This window comes from Bubalus kerabau, chromosome 1 (genome assembly GCF_029407905.1).
Source record: "Bubalus kerabau isolate K-KA32 ecotype Philippines breed swamp buffalo chromosome 1, PCC_UOA_SB_1v2, whole genome shotgun sequence".
NCBI lineage: Eukaryota > Metazoa > Chordata > Mammalia > Artiodactyla > Bovidae > Bubalus > Bubalus kerabau.
This window is the reverse complement of record NC_073624.1, coordinates 237,165,620-237,182,216: the sequence shown is the minus strand read 5'-3', so window position 1 is coordinate 237,182,216 and position 16,597 is coordinate 237,165,620. Positions and strand designations below refer to the sequence as shown.

Genomic DNA, 16,597 nt, shown 5'->3' with positions numbered 1-16,597 from the left:
GGAGAATTTCGGACTATGGTAAGAGCACCTTTTTGAACTATTTTAAAAGACCAAGAATGTGGACTGTAGACAGTGCATTGAATGTTTATGTTACTGTATGCTGAGTTATTTTCTGTTTGAATTTTAAATCCATCTTATATATCTTGGTCTATTATGGGAGTTTTCCACCCCTATCAAGTGGTGAAGACTATAAGAAAATTGCTCTGGTTTCTATCTGGATTCTTTCTTTAAAAAAAAAAATTGTCATTTTATATACACACACACACACACACACACACATGTATATAACATAAAATTTGCTATTTTGTCCATTTTAATGTATAATTCAGCAGTATAGTTCCATTCACAGTGTGTTGTACAATAATATGTACATTATATATTTCCAAAACGTTTTAATCATCCCAAGCAGCAACATGGTAACTGTTAGGCAACAACTCCCCTTTCCCCCTTCCCTCAGCCCCTGGCAACCGCCTTCTACCTTCTGTCTCTCTGAATTTGCCTATTCTAGATATTTCATGTAAGTGAAATCATATGATATTTGTCCTTTCATGTATGGCTTATTTCATATAGTGTAATGTTTGTAAGTTTCATCTATGTTGTAGCATGTATCAGAACATCATTCCTTTTTATGGATAACTCATACTCCATTGTATGTATACACCATGTTTTGTTTATCCATTCATTGCTGATGGACACTTGGCTTGTTTTTACTGTTTGGATATTGTGAATAATGCTGCAATGAACACTGGTGTACAAGTATCTGTTAAAGTTCCCGCTTAATATTTTTGGGGGTGTATGTCTAAGATGAATTGCTGGGAAATATGGTAATTCTACATTTAGCTTTTTGAGGAACTACCATGCCATTTTCCTCAGTGGGTACACCATTTTATATTCCCACCATCAATGTAGAAGGGTTCTAGTTGTCCTACTTTCTCACCAACACTCTTTATTTCCTTAAAAACAAACAAGCTTAGCCATTCTAGTAGGTATAAAGTGGTATCCCCTGGTTCTGATTTGCATTTCACTAATGGCTAATGATGTTGAGCCTATTTTCACATGTTTATTGGTCATCTGTGTATTTTCTTTGGGGAAGCATATGTTTAAGCTCTTTTCCTATTTTAAAAGTGGATTTGTCTTTTTGTTATTGAGTTGTAGGCATTCTTAATATATTCTGGATATTCATTTCTTATCAGATACGTGATTTGAAAGTATTATCTCCCATTCCATAAGTTGTCTTTTCACTTTCTTGATAATGTCCTTTGCACAGAAGTTTTTAATGTTGATGAAGTTCACTTTGTCTATTTGTTTATTTTGTTGGTGGTTATCTTAGTGTCATCTTTAAGAATCCATATCCAAACCCAAGGTAATGAAAATATACCCCTGAGTCTTTTGGCTTAGTCTTTTGTTGTTGAAATAGAGTTGATTTACAATAGTGTGTCAGTTTCAGGTGTTCAGTAAAGTGGTTTAGTTACATGGATATATATTCCACTACTTGAAGTCTTTTCAACTCTTTTTTTCTTGTCCTTTGTCTCTGTACGTTCTTACTTTTGTTGTCTTAATTTCCCGTATGCCTGGCTATCTTGATTGTATGAGCCCCAGTATAATGTGATCTTCTCCAGAAAGAACTTTTTGAATTTGCTTTTTCTAGGCTTTTTGTCACCAGTCTAGGGTTACCATAATTCATCTTCAAAGCTTGAAGTTTCATGAATTACTTAGATGACTTGGTGACAGTTGCAAGCCTGTTTGACCACAGGTCATGCTTATCCTGAGGGTATAGCCCATTTTGTCCTAGTTTATGCTGGATAGTGCTTTATCAAAATCCCTAACTTTGGTGAGTTCTAGACCTTGACACTTTCTCTCTGACTTAATCAGGCAGCCCAAACAAAATTGCAGATATCCCTTCCAGATCAGAAGATGCTTCTATGGCAAAAGAAGCTTCAAGTTGTACTATTATGTCTCTGGTTTGGCATATTCTTTAGTTTTAGATCTAGTGGTTTGTCATTATTTTGTTAGCTCTTTGATATTTTAAAGAATATTTTTAAATGTTTTGTTCAGGCTGTTTTGTGTCCTCAATTGGATGGTTGGTATAAGTTACCTAATTGATATTACTTAATCAACTGTCCTTGAAAATGTTTATTTTCCCCAGTAGTCCTGCCAGTGTTAGTAATAAAACCAGTTTCTTTGAAACAAAGGTAAACAGCACAAAATGTTATGTTTAGTTTCACAATAAGATTATAAAATCTGCTTAATAACATACCTTGATTTATTCTCAGTCTAAAAAGTCTATTTCCTGGTATGTTATACAGTTAATGTGGAGGACAGCAGACCAAAGGGGATTCAATGTCTATCTACAAAAGAGTTGAAGAACCGCCAGTGGGAAGAGAAAATTGTCTTGTTCTATGTGATTCCAGAAGGCAAAGGACTGGGAATGGAAATTCCAAAACTCAATTTACATCTAATTAAAGGATTGCTTTCCTAGGACAAGTTAGAGTAATGGTCAGTGGTGAATATTGTGTAGAATAGGATTTTGGTCACTAAGCATTCATTTGTTCTGCTTTTCTATGTGGACTGATTCCTTCAATACCTCTCTTCTTCCCTTTCATTATCATTCCATTGCAGCTGACTCATCCCCCTGCCAACTGTGGCATGTAAACTGAGCCTGGAGTATCAGAGCCCTGCATAGACCTACCCCACTTCTCTCAATAATGAATGAATCAGGGACGGGCACCGGCCCAAGTTAGGCCAATTAGAGCCAAAACCAATTCTGGGTTTCTTTGAATTATCGAGGTATGGATCTTTACCTACTGGCTCTGAAGGACAAAACAGAGGGCTGCAGCTGCCACTGGGGCACCACAAGGGGAGTCCCCTTGAGAAGAAGAGGAGAGCTCAGAGCAAATATGGGAATAAAGAGTAAACCCTGGTGACATTGATGGAGTCTTGATTATGCCAAGACTGAAAGTATGAAGTTAGATTATTCATATTCTGAGCTATGATGCAATAAATCCCCATTTTGCTTAAGCTAGCTTGAGTTGAGTATTCTGCCACTTGAAATAGAAAGAACTTTATCAAAAATGGGTAGTAAAGCCCCCACTCACAGCATTTACGCAGAAGAGGATGACCAGCCTTTGGAGTAAGTTGGAAGGGGCGCCCAGGTTGTGTGAAAGGTTGGCTTTGAGGACTTTTGGCTTTCAGTCCTTGGCTTCTCCAAAACTCTCCATTATTTGCTTTTGTTCTACTTAGTAGGCTGGTAGTTTCATAGAGACTCCCAGAGGACTGTATTAGCTATCGCTCAGGGCTGACTAATATAGAAGTTAATATGTACCTAGGCCTGGGATGCATATTTAATGGAGAAATCCATAATGTTTAATCCTAAAATGAATGATTTATAGAGAGTTGGGTTATTCACTTTGTTCTTCATTTACTTGTCTTGTTTAGCCAAAGTAAGGCTTCCTAACAGGATTTTCATCATAGCCGTGGCTGAGTAATGAGTTTCTTTGCCAAGATGAATTATTGATTAAACCTTTGTATCATCTGCCTGGCAAATTAAGGAAGCTGTTTCATTTTAAAGATGTCCATATTCAGACATATATGCACAAAAGAAGTCATTTACTTCTCCATCATTTAATCATCAAAAGAGTGTTTATAGAAACTAGATCTGAGTTATATCATGGTGTTGTGTTATTTTTAGACCCCAACAAGTAATAGTCCCCATCTGTGGATATAAATGTTTTCTCTCCTTTTGTTGTTATAATTATATACATTTTAGCTCCAGATGCTTAAAAATAGGAAAATTTCTTTTCAGATCAATAGAATACCAAGTACTTAATAATGATGACAACACTTTTATGATGTATTTAATTTTTTTAAATGTTTGATCTCAATTTCCTCAATGTTTAATAGTTAATTAACACTTAGCATGTACCAAGCATGTTGCTAGGAACATTACATGGGTTATGTTATTTAATTTTCATGCCTTCCTACAAACTAGCTACTGTTATTATCCCCATCTTAAAGTTAAAGAAATGGAAGGGCTGAGAACTGGGAAGGTAGCTAGCTTACCCAAAACCACACAGGCTCACATAGAGCTAGGGTGTAAACCCAGATGTTCTGACCCTGGAACCCAAGCTTTTAACCAATAGCCTAAACAAATTCCACAAATCCCATGGTTATTAAAAATATATGGCTATCTGCATGGGAATCTCACATACTATCAGTAATCTTTGTGAAGTTATGTCCTTATTATCTCCATTTGTCAGAGGAGGAAAGTAAGACACGCAGAGACAAAATGACAAGTAGTCACAGTGCTTTCCATTTGACTATAATTCCTTTCATTATCAAGCGAAATCGAAGTGTTAGCTCTAGATTAGATAGGACTTTCACTGAGGCGAGAAATCGTTATTTTGAGTCCCTTCACAATACTTCATACAGTTATAATAGAAACAAAATTTAAACAATAAGTGCAGATATAAAACAAAACCAAAGCATTTCATTTTCTCTAAATCAAACTAAACCTATAACCTGGGAGGCTGTAGGGAGAGTACATTCCAGTCATTTCTGGAGGCTCCATTCCCTTTCCCTCAGTCACATCCAAGTTTTGGAGACATGAGTTATTGCTGGAATGTGAGGGAAATATTTATTTTCAATCCATCCTAGACTGCACTGAAATCCCCATTACCAAGTCTGAGTGGGGAAAGTGGAATCTCTTGAAGACAAATGTCTCAGTTCCCTTTGTGCCAAGCTTATTCCAAGAATATTTGCTTATCCAGGTGAGATCTTCAGGACTGGAGTCCAACTCCCCTGGTCCCCTCAGGCAGGCACTCCATTCTCCAAAAACAAAGCATGTCTATTGAATCTAACACAGCAAAGGTCTCCACAACTTTGTGGATTATCTCCATCTCCTGCCCATACTTGGGGCATCTCATCTTTTTTTTCCTCTTGCTTTAGCCCTTCTATTGATTGGCACTGCCCTATCTCTGCTTTTTTTGCATGCGTGCATGTTAAGTCGCTTCAGTAGTGTCCAACTCTTTGTGACCCCATGGACTGTAGCCTGCCAGGCTCCTCTCTTCATGAGATTCTCCAGGCAAGAATACTGAAGCAGGTTGCCATGCCCTCTTCCAGGGGATCTTCCTGGCCCAAGGATCCAACCCTCATCTCTTATGTCTCCTGCATTGACAGGCAGGTTCTTTACTACTAGTGCCACCTGAGAAGCTCTCTGCTCTTCTTGCCACCCTACAAGTTTGCCAAGTATAAGATCCTGGAAAAGAGAAGTTAAGAACGTTCAATTTCTCTTAACTTTGCAACGCAAACTTCCCCAGAAGCATGGGAGCACAAAAGTCCCATTACCTGGTCTGGGTGTCGTGGTGAGACAAACAGAAAGAACAAAACACGAACTATATCTCAGTAAACATCCTGCCATATGATGTGATCCTTTCACTTCCTTCTCAAAGAAGGGAACCAGCAAAACAGCCCTAATTAAGTCCTGCCCTATTCCACTTCCAGAATATTGATTTCAAGTCCAGGTGCTATGCTTTAAAAGGGTGGGAGCCTACTAAAGAAATACTAACCAACGTCTTAAGAGGAACTTGGAATGCTTAATTAGGGAACAGAAGCTGAAAGGCTATGCTAGAGAAAAGGGGTGCTGAGGGGCTTTATAAGGAAGAGACAGTCCTGGTAGGTAGAAGACCAGAAGGTTGCTCTGTGGTCCATAACCTTAGGGAAACTTCTAGAGAGAAAGTGGAATGGTGTGGCTGTTATTGGTTTTACTAATAATGGTGATATTCAGAGCCTGAAGGACAATATGTCAGAATATTATAAAAGCGATATTTAAATATAATATTTTTGACTTCTCTGGTGGCTCAGTGGTAAAGAATTCATCTGCAATGCCCAAGACTTGGGTTCAATCCCTGGGTCAGGAAGATCCCCAGAAGGAAATGGCAACGCACTCCAATATGTCTTGCCTGGAAAATCCCATGAACAGAGAAGCGTGGTGGGCTACAGTCCCTGGAGTTGCATAAGAGTTGAGCATGACTTAGCAACTAAACAAAAACAAAAATATAATTTAGGGTACTTGATCTTTAAGGATCAAGTTTAAGGAGACATTTTACCCCAGGATTCTGTGTTAACAATAATCATCTCTATTGATAGCCACTGTGGCTTGTGTTTATCCCTACGTGGCAAATACAAAAACAGCTAAACTATTTCATCTTCACAGATTCTATATATGTACATGTGTGTGTGTGTTATCCTTCTTTCTGGGAAGGGACCAGGTATATTGAGGAAAGCTCAGATTTTAAAAAATCTGTGTCTTTAAAGTTACTAAGAAAACTCGCTGAAACCGAGTCTGAGAAATGCAGACCAGCAGGCCGCAAGTACACGTAGAGTCTTGTGGCAGAGTGATGGGTGGGTGGCTTAACACAACCAGGGAAGTCAGAAAGGGCTAAAGAGGCTTTTCCCACAGGGGCCCTGTGCAATCCAGGGATTAGTAAAGGGGGGAGATGGGAGGGCATTTTTATCTGTGATCTAGAGACCTCTTAGTGGAGATTCTTTTTCTCAGTGAGAGAACTATAGACCATCACTGCCTAGGCAAAGGCTGAGAAGACTGTCTAGTTCTGAAGTCTTCAAGTTACTGATGAGGAATGTGTGAAAGGACAGAGGACTTGCTGACAGCAGGCCAAGTTCGAGATTCAGCTTTCATTGCAGGTTTCCCCACCTTTCTTCCCTAGATGCACGGTGAGCTGGGGATGCTATGCTTCTCTGCAGGAGTATCTTCCCAAAGTCAAGATTTGAGAGAATAGTAAGTTTTGACCATTTTGTAAGGTGAGGCTGAAAAGGGGAGGGCCTCCCCCTCTTTCCTGCTTCTTTAAATTCAATGCAGCCAGCATTTCCCATTCGTGCTGCTCACCCTCAGTGCTCCTCACATTGTGTGTGCCTGTGCATCGCCTGAGCCCAGACTCAGCCCTCTGTCCCTCCAGCCTCCTAAGGACCTGCATCTGGTGGACTCACCTGAGGGGAGGCGTCGAGGGGGCACGGATCTCACCTGAACTCATTAGGAGAGGGTGAGGTGGGGCAGCCATTTTCAGTCAGTCCGCTTCTCTTTCTGCAGAGAGAGCTGCCCAGGTCAGAGTTTGGTAACAAATCTCCTGTTGGATGTTCAGAAGAGGCTCCAGGTAAGTTAATTTGGCAACAACTCCTGTCGCCATTGGTTCCTACTGCATTTAATTCCCCAGTCTCTCAGATACTATGACTTAACAATGTTTGTTGCGTGGAATTAAGGCAAATTCACAGATCGAGGCTTTGGGGGCATCCTTCCAATGCTGTACAATCAAATTGAGTGTCAGACCTTCAGGCTATTAATGCTTGCCTTTCCCCTCTCTGCCCACCCTTCACCCCACCAAGAAAACCTATTTGAAGCCCACAGAAGTTCGTTCTGAGAATTTCATTATCATTGTGCCATTCATAATTCACTGCTTAACCTCTGTGGATGGCAGCAAGTGCGGTTTTGAACAGTCCCACTGGAATAAAATCACGGGGTTAATAATCTCTGCTCTTTGTGAGTAACTGGAAAAATGGTATCCTGGAAACAAGGCATTAGCAGAAAACTATTTTTTAACCAATTTCCATAGAATAGAAGAAGTCATACAGTGACTAGAATAATTTCATTGTAAATGTTGTTTCCCCTGACGCATGCAAATCTACGGGCACTGCATTTCTGAGACTGACCACTTAAAATGTAAAAACAGCATTCAGCCAGAGCTGTTTGATAAAAGTACAGCCACCTACAGCCCCTTTCCTAGCTGAAAGAGTGCAGTACACAGGACTCTGTGTTTTTCTTCATTGTGGCACTGAGTGTAGTGGTGGTTCCATCCCAGCAGGCATAGATGAGCTTCATTGATCTTTCTTTTAAGTGTTGAATGGTGCTGAACGGCATGGAGAGTCCGTAATTGAAGAACCATCACAATTGGGTGGGCTTTTTGGATGTTTCCCAGTATTTTGAGGAATCCTTAGGAATATATGCGCTCAGTTGTGTCCGATTCTTTGTGGCCCCATGGACTATAGCCTGCCAGATTCCTCTGTCCATGGAATTTTCCAGGGAAGAATACTGGAGCGTGTTGCCATTTCCTACTCCTGGGGATCTCCCTGAACCCTACGTGGCACATCTCTTGTGTCTCCCGCATTAGCAGGCAGGTTCTTTTACCACTGGGCCACCTGAATGGTGCTGAACTGTATGGAGTCCATAATTGAATAACCATCACAAATTGGTGGACTTTTTGGATGTTTCCCAGTATCTTCAACTTGCAGTTTCAGGGAACAGAGTGGGAGACACAGGAGGACGCTCATGGTTCCCTGAAGCTAGATGAAATAACAGTCTGAGTGAAAGCTGGTCAGACACAAAGTATTTGGAGTTATCTAGAAGTTCTCATTGAGAGAAGACGTTTCTCCCAAAGTGGGAGCCGTGAAGACAGAGGGGAACTAAGAAGGCTGTTGTAGAGGCAGGGGGATGAACCACCAGGGTTGAGGTTCTGGGAGATGGGCTGAGAGGCTGCAGCAGAGTACAGTGCTCTCTCGGGGCTGGGGGAGAGCTGCTGTGGCATCAGGGGCAGCATTCATGAGCTAGCAGTGCCTTCACCTAGGGAGAGGGGCCCTAGGGTATCAGGTTAACCTGGCAACTGGCTGGCACTGTTGCTGAGCAACCCAGGTAGAAGGAAAAGCGTTTGCTAAGGGAGGGAGGCTGGGAATACGTAGAACCATTTCCAATCCTGGCTTACTGAGCAGGGCTGCTCCTAAGAGTCAGCTGTGGGTTTTGCTCTGTTTTTGCAGCAGGTTGCATACAGTTGAGTTGTGTGGATGAATCTGCTGTTTCAATACCTCATGTATAGTTAAAGCACTTGGAAGTCTGGCAGGAGCCTGGTGAATTTTAGCTCTTACTTGGGTTCTGAATTTCCAATAGCCTGTTATCTGTGTTAGCCCTCGTGTTCTACTGTTGCAAGAAGCTGTGTCCAAATGTCATTCCTGAATGCGTGTTTCAAGCAGAGCATCTTATGCCTGACCTCTCCTTCTGGGGCTTTCTCATATCCATCATCTCTCACCCCTGCTGGCTCATCCGCTTCAGGCCCTCATTACACACTGTCTATCACAGTGGCCTCCTGACTGGCTTCTCTGCCTATGGTGCTTTCCCCCTCCATTGGTTCATCAAAGACCAAGGCTTACAGAGAACTGTTTAAACTACCACTTCAATCAAGGTGCTTACTTTCTTCATAACCTTTGATGGCTCACTTTGCCCAGAGATACCATCACCATGCCTGAGCTGGACATTTAATGGGTTCTGTGGGCTATCTGTCCACCCCCACCTCCCTTTCTAAGCAGATATCTTTAAAAAAAAAAATACTTTTGTATTGGGCTATAGCTGTTTAACACAGTTGTGATAGTTTCAGGTGAACTACCTGTTATCCTTTTCCCCAGTGCCTGTTACTTTACTTGACCCTAATGGTGAGAATAAAGTCTAAAATCCAGGTCCCCATCCCTGCCTTTCTGGTTTATCTCATTGCTATTCATCCTATAGGACAGACAATTTCAAAAACAAACTAAACATCTTTAATAAATCAGAATATATGAGTATTGGCATTTTCCGAGTTAATTACCTTTCCTATGTCATTAAAATTTTCTTCTTCCCTCAACCCACACTCAAATCACAAATACCTCATCTGGATTTTGTTCATAAAAAGCCTTCCAAATATACCCTTCTGCTCTCTTATCACTTGCCAAGATGACCAAGAGACAATGTTACTAGAACAACATTCTGAACCTCACTGAATAAGACTCCAGGTGGAGGAAACTTGAAACGATTAAGCTTAAAGGGACCTGACTACCTTCAGAATTCCTTTTCACATCAGATATGTAAGCCGAAGAATTGATGCTTTTGAACTATGGTGTTGGAGAAGACTCTTGAGAGTCCCTTGGACTGCAAGGAGATCCAACCAGTCCATCCTAAAGGAGACCAGTCCTGAGTGTTCATTGGGAGGATTGATACTGAAGCTGAAACTCCAATACTTTGGCCACCTGATGCAAAGAGCTGACTCATTTGAAAAGACCCTAATGCTGGGAAAGATTGAAGGTGGGAGGAGAAAGGAATGACAGAGGATGAGATGGTTGGATGGCATCACTGACTCAATGGAGATGAGTTTGGGTAAATTTTGGGATTTGGTGATGGACAGGGAGGCCTGGCATGCTGCAATCCATGGAGTCGCAAATTACTCGGACACAACTGAGCGACTGAACTGAACTAAACTGATATAAGGTGTTTATATTTTATTGCAATGTAGCTCCCTTTTGGGGCTTTCCTGGTGGCTCAATGGTAAAGAATCTACCTGCCAATGCAGAAGATGCAGGTTCAATCCCTGGGTTGGGAAGATCACTTGAAGGAGGGCATGGCAACTCACTCCAGTATTCTTGCCTGGGAAATCTCATAAACAGAGGTACCTGGTGGGCTACATACAGTCCATGGGGTCTCAAAAAGTTGGACATGTTTTGGTGACTAAACAATAAGCTCCTTTTCTAAATAAAGAAAAGTCATCTTTAAGGCACAGTGCATGGGAGCCATAGGATCCTGAATCCCTGTAGCTATCACATACTTCTATGGAAAAGAGAAGAGAAAGAATTTTTGAGCTAACAGGTTAAGACAAGAACGTAAGACAGGCTTGCATTCATGACTCTTTTCCACATTAAAACTAAACTGATGAAAAGAAAAACCCACAAAAAACAAGCAGGTGCTCACATACATGACATCCATCCAAGAAACGCCCTTTTTTTTCCCACAGACTTTTTTAAAATTTGTTGCACTTCTGTCAAAGCAAACCAGAGCAGACAGCAGTTAAAATGCTAAAAACATATTTACTGAGGAACTATTGCAGCAGGTAAACAGAGACATCAGTGTAGTTGTGTTCAATTCTAAATTGGGTTAGGGTTTAGAATTAAGGGGCTGAAAGGGAGTCAGTGGGTGGGAGGTTACTAAAAGTCAACATCAGGGGCCAAGAGGGATTTCTGGCTAGTCCCATTTAATAGGATTTTTGCTGAAGGCAGGCCTGAGTGATGCATTATCACCTGGTAGATGGAAGGGGATGAGGAGTTTGATCAGAAAACACTTATCCTCAGAGGATGGGAGGTGGTTCTAAGAGAGTTAGCTAGAGTCTCGCTCTTGACAACAAGATGCAAGGATGAGGCTGAGCTAAGAAGGGCTTAGAGGAGCTTGAGTGCACTTTGGTTAAGAAGAGAGTCTCTGTCAGTTTCTTGCCTTTTTGTCCGCAATGTTTGTGATGACTGTTTTTCCAAAATGGCTTCCTACTTTGCCCTGGATATGAATGTGAACAATGGCCCTCCTTGTGTATGTATACATGTATGTGCGTGCTAAGTCCCTTCAGTCGTGTTCCACTCCGTGTAATGCTATGGACAGTAGCCCGCCAGGCTCCTCTGTTCATGGGATTCTCCAGGCAAGAATACTAGAGTGGGTTGCCATGCCGTCCTCCAGGGGATCTTCCTGACCCAGGGATTGAACCTATATCTCCTTTGACTCCAGCATTGCAGGTGGATTCTTGAACTCCTGAGCCACTAGGGAAACCCCATATATGTGTACACACACACATATTTTGGAGTCCTAAGGCCTTGCCCAGGCCTCATAACACACTAATGTTGGTCTCAAGAGAATACAAAAAGGATTTTTTTTCTTTTTGAGGATTTTGGTTATTTTCAATTGGAGGAATTTGAGATCTTCCTTTATTAGTCAAAGAATATTGAAGCCAAACTGAATTTGATTCACTTAAGAGTTTTGCCAAGAAAATGCACTGGTCATAGCAAACACCCTCTTCCAACAACACAAGAGAAGACTCTACACATGGATATTACCAGATGGTCAACACCAAAATCAGATTGATTATGTTCTTTGCAGCCAAAGATGGAGAAGCTCTATTCAGTCAACAAAAACAAGACCAGGAGCTGACTGTGGCTCAGATCATGAACCCCTTATTGCCAAATTCAGACTGAAATTGAAGAAAGAAGGGAAAACCACTAGACCATTCAGGTATGACCTAAATCAAATCCCTTATGATTATACAGTGGAAGTGAGAAATAGATTTAAGGGCCTAGATTTGCTAGATAGAGTGCTTGATGAACTATGGACTGAGGTTCGTGACACTGTACAGTAGACAGGGATGAAAACCATCCCCATGGGAAAGAAATGCAAAAAAGAAAAACTGCTGTCTGGGGAGGCCTTACAAATAGCTGTGAAAAGAAGAGAAACGAAAAGCGAAGGAGAAAAGGAAAGATATAAGCATCTGAATGCAGAGTTCCAAAGAATAGCAAGAAGAGATAAGAAAGCCTTCCTCAGCAATCAATGCAAAGAAATAGAGGAAAACAAAAGAATGGGAAAGACTAGAGATCTCTTCAAGAAAATTAGAGATACCAAGGGCACATTTCACGCAAAGATGGGCTCAATAAAGGACAGAAGTGGTATGGACCTAACAGAGGCAGAAGATATTAAGAAGAGGTGGTAAGAATACACAGAATTGTACAAAAAAGATCTTCATGACCCAGATAATCATGACGGTGTGATCACTTATCAGGAACCAGACATCCTGGAATGTGAAGTCAAGTGGGCCTCAGAAAGCATCACTACGAACAAAGCTAGTGGAGGTGATGGAATTCCACTTGAGCTCTTTCAAATCCTGAAAGATGATGCTCTGAAAGTGCTGCACTCAATATGCCAGCAAATTTGGCAAACTCAGCAGTGGCCACAGGACTGGAAAAGGTCCGTTTTCATTCCAATCCCAAAGAAAGGCAATGCCAAAGAATGCTCAAACTACCGCACAATTGCACTCATCTCACATGCTAGTAAAGTAACGCTCAGAATTCTCCAAGCCAGGATATGTGAACCGTGAACCTCCTGATGTTCAAGCTAGTTTTAGAAAAGGCAGATGAACCAGAGATCAAATTGCCAACATCTGCTGGATCATGGAAAAAGCAAGAGAGTTCCAGAAAAACATCTGTTTCTGCTTTATTGACCATGCCAAAGCCTTTGACTGTGTGGATCACAATAAACTGTGGGAAATTCTGAAAGAGATGGGAATACCAGATCACTTGACCTGCCTCTTGAGAAATCTGTATGCAGGTCAGGAAGCAACAGTTAGAACTGGACATGGAACAACAGACTGGTTCCAAATAGGAAAAGGAGTCTGTCAAGGCTGTATATTGTCACCCTGCTTATTTAACTTATATGCAGAGTACATCATGAGAAACGCTGGGCTGGAAGAAGCACAAGCTGGAATCAAGATTGCCAGGAGAAATATCAATAACCTCAGATATGCAGATGACACCACCCTTATGGCAGAAAGTGAAGAGGAACTAAAAAGGCTCTTGATGAAGATGAAAGTGGAGAGTGAAAAAGTTGGCCTAAAGCTCAACATTCAGAAAATGAAGATCACGGCATCTGGTCCCATCACTTCATGGGAAATAGATGGGGAAACAGTAGAAACAGTGTCAGACTTTATTTTTGGGGGCTCCAAAATCACTGCAGATGGTGACTGCAGCCCTGAAATTAAAAGATGCTTACTCCTTGGAAGGAAAGTTATGACCAACCTAGATAGCATATTCAAAAGCAGATACATTACTTTGCCAACAAAGGTCCATCTAGTCAAGGCTATGATTTTTCCTGTGGTCATGTATGGATGTGAGAGTTGGACTGTGAAGAAGGCTGAGTGCCGAAGAATTGATGCTTTTGAACTGTGGTGTTGGAGAAGACTCTTGAGAGTCCCTTGGACTGCAAGGAGATCCAACCAGTCCATTCTGAAGGAGATCAGCCCTGGGATTTCTTTGGAAGGAATGATGCTAAAGCTGAAACTCCAGTACTTGGGCCACCTCATGCAAAGAGTTGACTCATTGGCAAAGACTCTGAAGCTGGGAGGAATCGGGGGCAGGAGGAGAAGGGGATGACAGAGGAGGAGATGGCTGGATGACATCACTGACTCGATGGACTTGAGTCTGAGTGAACTCCGGGAGTTGGTGATGGACAGGGAGGCCTGGCGTGCTGCGATTCATAGGGTTGCAAAGAGTTGGACACGACTGAGCGACTGAACTGAACTGAAGACTTGAAAACTCTTCTGTCCATCTTCTGGCAAACTTTTCAAAATAAGATCATTTACTCTTTTACCAACTGCAGTTTGCAGCAAGACAACACCCCTCTCCCTGTTTTCTGATGACTACCTGTTGAGGATGGAGGCCAGGCCTTGGGGAGGAGAAGAGTGAAATAGCACTGTGGATTGAGAGGTGACTATGTTTAAGCAAACCAAATAGATGCCAATATCATATTTACAAATATCTCTTCATGAACACACTTCATCCCCAGAGGGGAAATAATTGAGTTGAAGATCCACCTTATTGATTTTTGTCTGATGCAGTTATTTTGATTTGTGTCCAAGTTGTTATTGTTTTTTCACCACCAGAAAGTTTTACTTTGCCAATATGCTTCACAGGAAAGTACTGAAATCGAGTTGGGGGTGTGGAAAAAGGAGTAATGAGGTTTTTTATGGTATAACTTTACTGTAGAACTGTAGATGTATAACTCAATCACTTCCAGGCATTTCTCTTTGAGGGTGAGGGGGTTACTTTTACCCATGGGGATAACTGGTATTTATATGCAAAGTAATTTAAAATAGTTATGGCTAGCTTTAAGGCATGCCAGATAACTGCATTTTTTCTAGGGTCTCTCTATTTTTTTTTCCTCTCTGTCCTGAATTTTTTTTTTTTTAACTCTCTCTAACAGTAAATTTTTCTATGCCTTTTCCTTGTTTGCCTCAAATATTTGTTGAAGAATAGATTTGGATAAACACATGGGCAGCTCTCAGCTTTACAAAGGGAGAGGAGATGGAAAGGATATCCTTGTGCTTGGCAGCCTTTTTCCAGGAGTGAAGCTAGTTTCTCTGGTTCTTCTGGAAGATGACTGTCAAAAATAGAAAAGGAGGGACTTCCCTGGTGGTCCCATGATTAGAATGCTGTGCTTCCACTGCACAGGGCATGGGTTCAATCCTAGGTCGGGTAACTAAGATCCCACAAGCTGAGTGGCATGGCCCAAAAAAGGAAAAAAATAGAAAAGGGACTTTTCATGGCTCAATTTTGACCCTCCTTTGGTTTTGGAGCGGGAGAATGATAAAATCTTAGTTTTAAGTGTCATATGGTATTAAGAAACATTTTAAAAAATTATACGCCTGGGCAGCAAAACCATAATTGATATTTTAGAGAAATTAAATGATTGTTTCCTAATGAATCCTTAGTAATACTACTAAAAAAATGAAAAAGAGGGACTCTTTGGCAGTCCAGTGGTTTGGACTCAGCACTTTTCATTGCCGAGGGCACGGGTTTAATTCCTGGTCAGGGAACTAAGATCCCACAAGCTATGCAGTCCACAAAAGAAAAAGAAAACTCTGCCATTACAAGCTTATTTGAGGGCTGTGTGTAATATATATATATATATATTTTTTTTTTCATTTTCCCTTGATGGTTATTATAAATTGGCATTCCCCTTGCAGTTGTACATACTGCTGTTAAGTGCTTTCAGCTAGAAAGTATCCATACTCGGGAACTTAGCTTTGTTCTTTTCACATTGTATTAAACTTTTGAGTCAAGCTGGTTTGTGTGTGTGTGTTTAAAATTCTTGAGGAAGAATAAAATACTCTGGATGGTAAGAGAGTATTGCTATTAAAATGCAACTCCAGACCTGTTGTTCTACCAAAACTCTGAAAAAGTGACTGGGCATCACTCCATCATTGATCATGTGGGCTTATTCACAGCACATCTCAGAGAGACCAAAGGAATTAAAAGAGGCTCGTGAATTGCTCTGAAAGTACCACAAGAACACAGAGTCTTGAAGGCTCTGTCCTTTTTCACCTTTGTACAATATTGATGGATCAGGTGTGCGTGAGGGTAAGGAGGAGTCCAAGACACATGACATGAGGCAGGTGTTTCCTTCCTGTTGCCAGTGACTCTTGTAGTAGAAAAGTGAGATGCAAATACCCACTCTTTAATGAAGCATACTTCTTTTCCTTTCTGTTTCCTCTTCTCGAATCTAGTAATGGGGTGGGATTTGGGGAGCCATAAACAGGCAAGGGATGAGAAGATTTCACTGTCATATATTATTATTGCTAGGGCGTCCCAGGTGGCTCAGTGGTAAAGAATCTGCCTGCAGTGCAGGAGACCTGCGTTTGATCCCTGGATCCTGAAGATCCCCTGGAGAAGGGAATTGTAACTCACTCCTGTACTCTTGCCTGGAGAATTCTCTTGAGAGCACAGAGCAAGAATTAGAATCCTGCATTCGGATTCTGATAGGTTACTCCTTGTCCAGTAACCAGTACAAATATGATGAGCTTATGGTAATGAAAACCTGATGAGGATGAAAAAACTTGCTGAACTACATTGTAAGAATGTATCAAGTGCAATCAAAGTATAAGTGGGGGTTAATTGTTGGTATTGGCATTAATAGTAATAACTTGGTTCTCAGTTGTCTAACAGCTTCAGCAAATTGAAACTCACTGCTATTAGAGATGGGTTAAGTAGTATA

General features: G+C 41.2%; 1 long non-coding RNA gene across 2 annotated transcripts in view; it reads left to right on the top strand.

Annotated features, from left to right (window-relative positions):
- Nucleotides 1-5,596: 5,596 nt before the first annotated feature.
- Nucleotides 5,597-16,597, top strand: part of LOC129636648 (uncharacterized) — a 42,782-nt gene continuing 31,781 nt past the window's right edge. Inside the window, exons 1-3 of one of the 2 annotated variants that reach the window (XR_008707058.1) lie at nucleotides 5,597-6,793; nucleotides 7,103-7,166; nucleotides 9,891-10,625. This is a non-coding gene — a long non-coding RNA (uncharacterized LOC129636648). Of the gene's footprint in view, nucleotides 6,794-7,102; nucleotides 7,167-9,890; nucleotides 10,626-16,597 lie in introns of those variants that run through there. The other variant, XR_008707060.1, reaches the window with a different exon arrangement.